Here is a 7,436-nt window from a genome sequence, read left to right on the forward strand (position 1 = left end):
TTATTGGAACATGTGCCTTTTGTTGAGTTATCTTTTCATATACACTCATAAAATGATTTTATAGATTCTAATTGCTAAAATAAATTCAGTTCAGTTATCAATGTTACATTGTAATTGTAATGAAGTGTTGGTTGGTTCATTACAAGTTTAACGACTATTAGGGCGCTAAGCACTACGAGGAATAGCCAGAAATCCCTTTAACATCAAACATTGGTTTTTATTGTCTTTTCTTACATTATACAATACTTGCATTTGTATAAAATGCAATACTACAAGTTAATGTCATACTCACCTATGTCTTCGTCTTTTCCTCCTCTTGACAACAAAATGTTTCCGACAATCCTTTAACGGCTTATGCTGCAACCTTGAAGGTAAACTTTTTGCTTTTATCTTGAATAGAATCTACGATAATGATTAGGATCAGAGTTGGAAATCAGTGATATGACTCCTTCCCCGCACCAACATCTCGTTGGCACACCAAACACTCTTCTTCTTGCACGGGAACTTGATGCTTCGCTCAATCTTGTTATATTGCTCATACTGTTTCTCGAATTAGTTAATGCGAACACCAAAATTCGATAATATTGATATTTTATCGAGTGAGAGCAACACTATTCATTCCTATATTTTTTGAAGCAAAGCTTTTATATTTACAAATTACTCCTCAACTTTGATACATTCTCCTATTATACCTAAACAAAATTATATAATAGAGTTTTATTGTAACATACATTTATATTATAAAATTCATAGATACTAAACTAATTAATATATTAAAATATAGACAAATCAATGACAAAGAAGCTCAATTCTCACTTCGAAACGCATTATTGTGGTATACCTTAATGATGATGTTTAAATAAAAATGTATTAGTCATTGTAGCTTTTATTTATGTATTATGGATATGGTAATGAAATTTTATTTTTTTAATAATATCAAGACATGTGTTTAAAAAAAACAAAAGAACCAGAGTTTAGACTACTGGAAGATGGTAAATTAAATTATTTAAATTATTATCACAGAAAATACGTTTTTACAGCTATTGCCACGGTTGTTTAAAGTTAAGAACTGAAAAGAAATTTATAAATAAAAGCTTAATCTCTAGGAGAAAATTGAAGTTATATGCCGTCGTCGTGGCGCCTGTCTCGTAGTCGGAGATGGTCTTATACCACATGTCAGAACCATGAGAATCAACTAAGAAACAAAGTATGTCACATCATCTTGCACACTCGCCTTGACACCCACCATATATAACATTTGTTACACTAGCTATTACCTCGAAACCACCGACAGTGTTCTAATGCACAATCTGGCAACAGAAGTAAAGCAATGCTGATAGGATACCGGTACGTTAGTTCGTAAGCATCAGTGTGCTGACGATGAAAATTTAACACATCTTGTACCAAAGTGTCACCATAATCTCGAACATCATTCGTGCATGACTTCTAATGTTGGTTGTTAAAAACATTGAAATACATAAAGGGATTTTCTTCGTCACCAAAAAGAATGGATAGGATACCACATGCGAGTGTGGCATATGCTTCCCTTGGCACGTTGACTTTGAGAAATTCTAAAGCTCCGTTTATATCCTGATCTTCTGCCGCCAGTCTCAGCCCTTCCTAATATAGCGCAATCTTGTTTTTAGCATCTGATAACAGGGTTTCTTGGCTAATGGTATCAAGCACTCAGTATTATTGTAGTATAAAGGGCTTTATCGATCCATAAGGACGCGTGCAAGTAGTTTAGATGCAATCAATGATTAACAAGTTAAGACAAGCAGAAAAGGGGTTTAACTACCAACTACTAAATTGTTATAACTGATGAGAGTAAGATAGCATAAACGTAAGAACACAACACAGATTTAACGTGGTTCACCAACACTTCCTGTTGGCTACGTCCACGGGCAAATAGAGAATTTATTACTGGAGAAACAACAGAGAATTCAGAATACAATAGGAGGCTAGGTTAAGGAGAATACTTATAGGGAATACACTAGGAATAAACCCTAGTTACCTAAACGGGTTGGGCCTAAAGTCATGGGCCCAATCATATTCAAGTCATATCCAACAAATCTCCACATTGACTTGAAACCTCCAAACAGTTGTACATGATGCACTGTTCGCAGCTTCAGCTGAAACACACTTCTGTACCAGAGTTCTCCACCAGACTACTGTACCAAAAATTCTGCTTCCAAACTGTTGTACCAAAAGCATCATCACAACGCCAGGTGTACCACACAAAATAGCAGACAAACGTACCACTTCTTCTTTGCTCCAGATGTTCTATCAGGAACCAGATGCTTCTTCAAGCCAACTACTTATTCAAGCTAGTTGCTTTGTTGAGCCAAATGCCCTACTAGGGCCAAATCTTCCTACAGGAACATGCTTCTTCTTCAGAAGCCAAACTGCCTCACTGAGGCCAAATGCTCCATCAGGAGCCTGCAGTCTCAACAAAGTCCGTCTATCCTACCAGGGACCCTGCCGCCTCATCAGAGGCCTAACGCCCCATCAGAGGCCTGTTCGCCATACAGGGCGATCAACAGCTTGAGATATTCAGCAAGTCTAAACAATGTTTAAACTTGCTATGAGGAACCGGCTTAGTGAACATATCAGCAGGATTATCTGCAGTCCCGATCTTCTTCACTTGAATCCTCTTCTCATTTCTCATAAAATGATATCTCACATCAATGTGCTTGGTTCTCTCATGATGAACCTGATCCTTGGCTAAACAGATTGCACTCAAACTGTCACAGTGTATTGTACCCTGTTTGTGACGCAAACCCAGATCACTGATCAACCCTTTTAACCAAATACCCTCTTTTGCAGCTTCTGTCAAAGCTATGTACTCTGCTTCAGTAGTTGATAACGTCACAGTTGGCTGCAGGGTTGCTTTCCAACTAATTACAGAATTACCTAAGGTAAACACGTAACCAGTCATTGATCTTCTGTTGTCTACGTCACCTGCATAATCAGAATCTGAATATCGTGCAACCAGACTTGGAACCTCACCTCCATATATGAGACCAACATCAGCTGTACCTTTCAGATACCTGAAAATTCTCTTCACAGCCAGCCAATGCTCTTTTCTTGGTTGTCCCATATGTAAAAGCAAGAGTTTTACGGATTGAACTAGATCAGAATAGTAAAAAACTGGGTTTTTCAAAACGCTTATCTTTGATATATAGAAATTCTGTTTACAATGTGTTTTTCCCTAAACAAATTCTTAATCTCTCAAAGACTCTCTTTCTAAGATAACACACTAGATCTTAGAAACACTCAAAGAAACCCTATGCACTCGATAAGCTCTCAACTCTCTTTTCTCTCAAGTTAAAGCTTATTGCAAGAATCTCTTTCTCTTAATCGTGCTAAGCTTTCTTCAAGCCTTAGCTCCCTATTTATAGAACTAGGACATCTCCATACAACAGGAAATTCCCATTCTACTTCTAAATAGGTTTTAGGATAATTTCCTTCTTTTTTATGGATTAGGAAATTATCCAACTCTTCTTATTTTACTTTTATCCCTATAAAAGTAAAGTATTCATGCTTCTAGATTCTTCTAGACACTTCTTCTTTGTCTTGTACCCAACCCAAACCGCATTTCTTCACTTTTCTTATTTGTTGTTTCTTCTTTTGTTAAGTCTTTAGAACTAGTCGATGTATTAGTACACTATGTTGTTCATACTGCATCTTCAATCTCCCCCTTTTTAACCTTGCAGTCTTCAAGCATCTGCACGTTAGATCTTGTACTACAGAAGTTTTAAGACAAGACATACTCTGAAATTCAAAGAAGTCTTAAAACAAACTGAGTTCATCTTGAAATTCTAGAACCGAAACAAATGGAAGCAAATTGCAAATTTCAAAATAAAACTCCCCCAAAATCCAAAAAACTTAAAAAATTCAAGCTCCCCCATGATCAAACAACTGGTAATCTCAGTAATACTCCCCCATGAACAAAGCTTCTTCTGCCCCTGCTTGAGACAACACAGGTTAAAAACCAAAATCAGGCTTTCTTGGTCATGGGATGATTCTGAATCAGCCTGTGAACAACATCAGTAAGCTTCCTCTGAACAACAGCTGTGTCAACCAAACCCGCATATGATGCTTCATCACTGTTATCTCCATTCTAGGAAAACGAATGTCACCAAGCTGAATAACATCAGTATCAAAATCAGGAACAGCTTGCTCAGACGCACCAGAGTTACCGAAACTGTCATCACCCGGATACTTCCTAGTATAAGCTTCCCCAGTGCGAGGATCCTTAACATATTCTTCAGCAACAATGTACTCATCATCCTCTTTATGAACATCGCCTTGAACAAGAAGCAACTCAGTGATAATCCTCGGGAAAATCAACCATCTTTTATCATCATTCTGAATTGAAGACAACTTCATGACTTGATCATAGATGAGCTTACCTACATCAAATCGAATGCCTTGCAGAATTTTATAGACTACCTTGGTTCGTTTCTCAGCAAGATGATTCTTATGAGATGATGGAACCCAATTGTAAGCAGAAATCATAAGAAGAGCTCTGACTCCAGCAGGTTAATTCTTAACGTTTAAATCCTTCCAATCAGATTTGTCTTTTCCACTAAGAACTTTGGCAATCTGATCAAGTGTAGCATCATTATCAACTGCTTCTGCTCAACGTTCTGCCTTAGTCAGAGGCTTCTGAAGTAATGCCCGATTGATAGTTGTTGGAGAGAAATCAAACATCTGACCCCTAACAAACACTTGAACGCCAAAACTGGATGCCTCAGAAGGTAGATTAGCATAAAACTCACACACAATTTCTTTGACATAATCAGCCAATTCAAAAGCTAGTTCCTGTAATCCTACATCCTTAATCTTCTGACAAAAACCCCAAGTATCTTCTTTGAGAACATCAATGCGGCGTTCTTGAATACAACGACGAGAGATGAAGCTATTATACCTTAACTAAGCAGCATGAGACACAAACCGTGAGGAATCAAAACCCGAAGACTTAGAAATACCTTTCTTAGTCCGATGATTTCTGGAAGATTCGGCTATTGCAAGTTCTGGATTTGGTTTCTTCTTTTTCTCCTGATGTCGAAACTGATCTTGAACAGAGATGTTATGCGGATCAACAAAGTCTTCTGGGTATTCGACTAAAATCCGAACTGGTTCAAGGCGAGAAGATCTAGGAGACGCCGGCGTTGATTCTCCGTCGGTATATTGTTCCTGGGCCGAAGCATAAGCGGATGCAAAGGCTTCATCGACATCGGCTTGTACTTTAGGACTATGACCAACCGGATCGGAGATCGGAGATACATTCGAATCCAACTCATAAGGAACCAGAGTTGGAGGAGCTTCGGAATCGCTTGATTCGTCAATGAACTGAGGAAGATGAAGAGCACCATCATCACGATTGGACGGAGCACCGCGTCCTCTTCCGACCAAACCTTTTCGAGTAGCTTTCACCATTGTTGTGTGATACCCGAGGCTTCTTGTCTTCCTCTTCTCTCCTTTTAAAAAAAAAAAACAACTTGTTACCACTCTGAAGTCGAATCCCTCTTTTTCCTTTAAAAAGATTTTCTATTCTTTTTTGAAAGGCCGAATCTCGAGAAAATAAAAAAAAGTCTTTCTTTCCTCCTCTTTTTTAAATTTAAATTTTGAAGCCCAAAGAATAAAGAACTGATTTATTAATAAATATTTAATTGCTTCATCCTGAATCAGTTCCTTGAATCAGACGGAATCTGATTCACATAGCACAAACTCCAATCGAGTTCCTTAAGAAAGAGAACTGACTAAAATCCAATGCTTTTGTGAACATATCTGCTAACTGTACTTTTGTTTCAACATGCTCAATAAGCACTTGCTTCTTCTCAACAAGCTCCCTAATAAAATGATGTCTCACATCAATGTGCTTAGTTCGAGAGTGTTGAACTGGATTTTTTGATATATCAATTGCACTTTTGCTTTCACAGTAGACCTGAAGTACACCAGAATCCATTCCATAATCGGCTGACATTTGTTTCATACAAAGCAGTTGAGTGCAGCAACTTCCCATAGCAATATACTCAGATTCTGCAGTTGAGAGAGATACAGAATTTTGCTTTTTGTTCAGCCAAGCAATTAGATTGTTGCCTAAGAAAAAACATCCTCCACTTGTGCTTTTCTGATCAACAACACTCCCTGCATAGTCTGCATCACAATAACCAACCAGATTTTTATTTGATCCTTTAGAGTACCAAATGCCTAGATCAACTGTACCTTTGACATACTTGATGATTCTTTTAACAACTTCTAAGTGAGATTGCTTAGGACTTGCTTGATATCTTGCACACATACCCACACTCAGACATAGATCAGGCCGACTTGCTGTAAGATACAATAAACTACCAATCATTCCTCTGTACTGCTTCACACTTACATCCATGCTAGTTACATCATTTGAAAGCTTAACAGATGTACTCATTGGAGTCTTTGCTTCTTTGCATTTATCCATCTGAAATTTCTTCGAAACTTGCTTTGCATAAGTACTTTGAGAAATAAAAATACCTTCATCAGTTTTTGTGATTTGCAACCCCAGAAAATACTTCAGTTCTCCCACTAAGCTCATCTCAAATTCTTGAGTCATTATCTTCACGAATCCATTGACAAGAACTTCTGATGTACTACCAAAGATAATATCATCAACATAGATCTGAACTACCAGAATGTCTGAAGCATGTTCAAGTGTGAACAATGTTTTATCAACACTTCCACGAATATATCTGTTCTCAGCTAAGTAGTTTGTCAATCTATCATACCATGCTCTGGGTGCTTGCTTCAATCCATAAAGTGCTTTCTTCAATTTATAAACATACTCATGGTGATTTACGTCTTCAAAGCCCTTAGGTTGTTCTACATAAACTTCTTCTTGTAGATAACCATTGAGAAAGGCACTTTTCACATCCATTTGATACACTTTGAAGTTCAGTATGCAAGCCATTCCCAGAAATAATCTGATGGATTCCAAACGTGCAACTGGAGCAAAGGTTTCTTCAAAGTCAACTCCTTCGATTTGAGTATATCCTTGTGCAACCAACCTAGCCTTATTCCGAACTACAACACCACTTTAATCGATTTTGTTCTTAAAGATCCATTTAGTTACGATGATGTTGATGTCTTCTGGTCTTTTAATCAACTCCCATACTTGATTTCGTTCAAACTGTTCAAGTTCTTTTTCCATTGCTATGATCCAGAAATCATCTTCAAGAGCTTCAACATGATTATTTGGTTCAATAGATGATACAAAGCATTCAAACAGTACTGTCTTCCATATTGCAAAATTACTATGCAGCTTTTTGAAATCAATTTATACACCTCTGGGCTTTCTTTCAGTGAGTTTTCCAATGATATCTGAAGCTGAATGATTCTTATGAACTGTTGGAGTACCATGTAAGTCTGAATGAGAGATTTCTGGTTCTGAC

The sequence above is a fragment of the Capsella rubella genome, unplaced genomic scaffold (genome assembly GCF_000375325.1).
Source record: "Capsella rubella cultivar Monte Gargano unplaced genomic scaffold, Caprub1_0 scaffold_1, whole genome shotgun sequence".
Taxonomy (NCBI): Eukaryota; Viridiplantae; Streptophyta; class Magnoliopsida; order Brassicales; family Brassicaceae; genus Capsella; species Capsella rubella.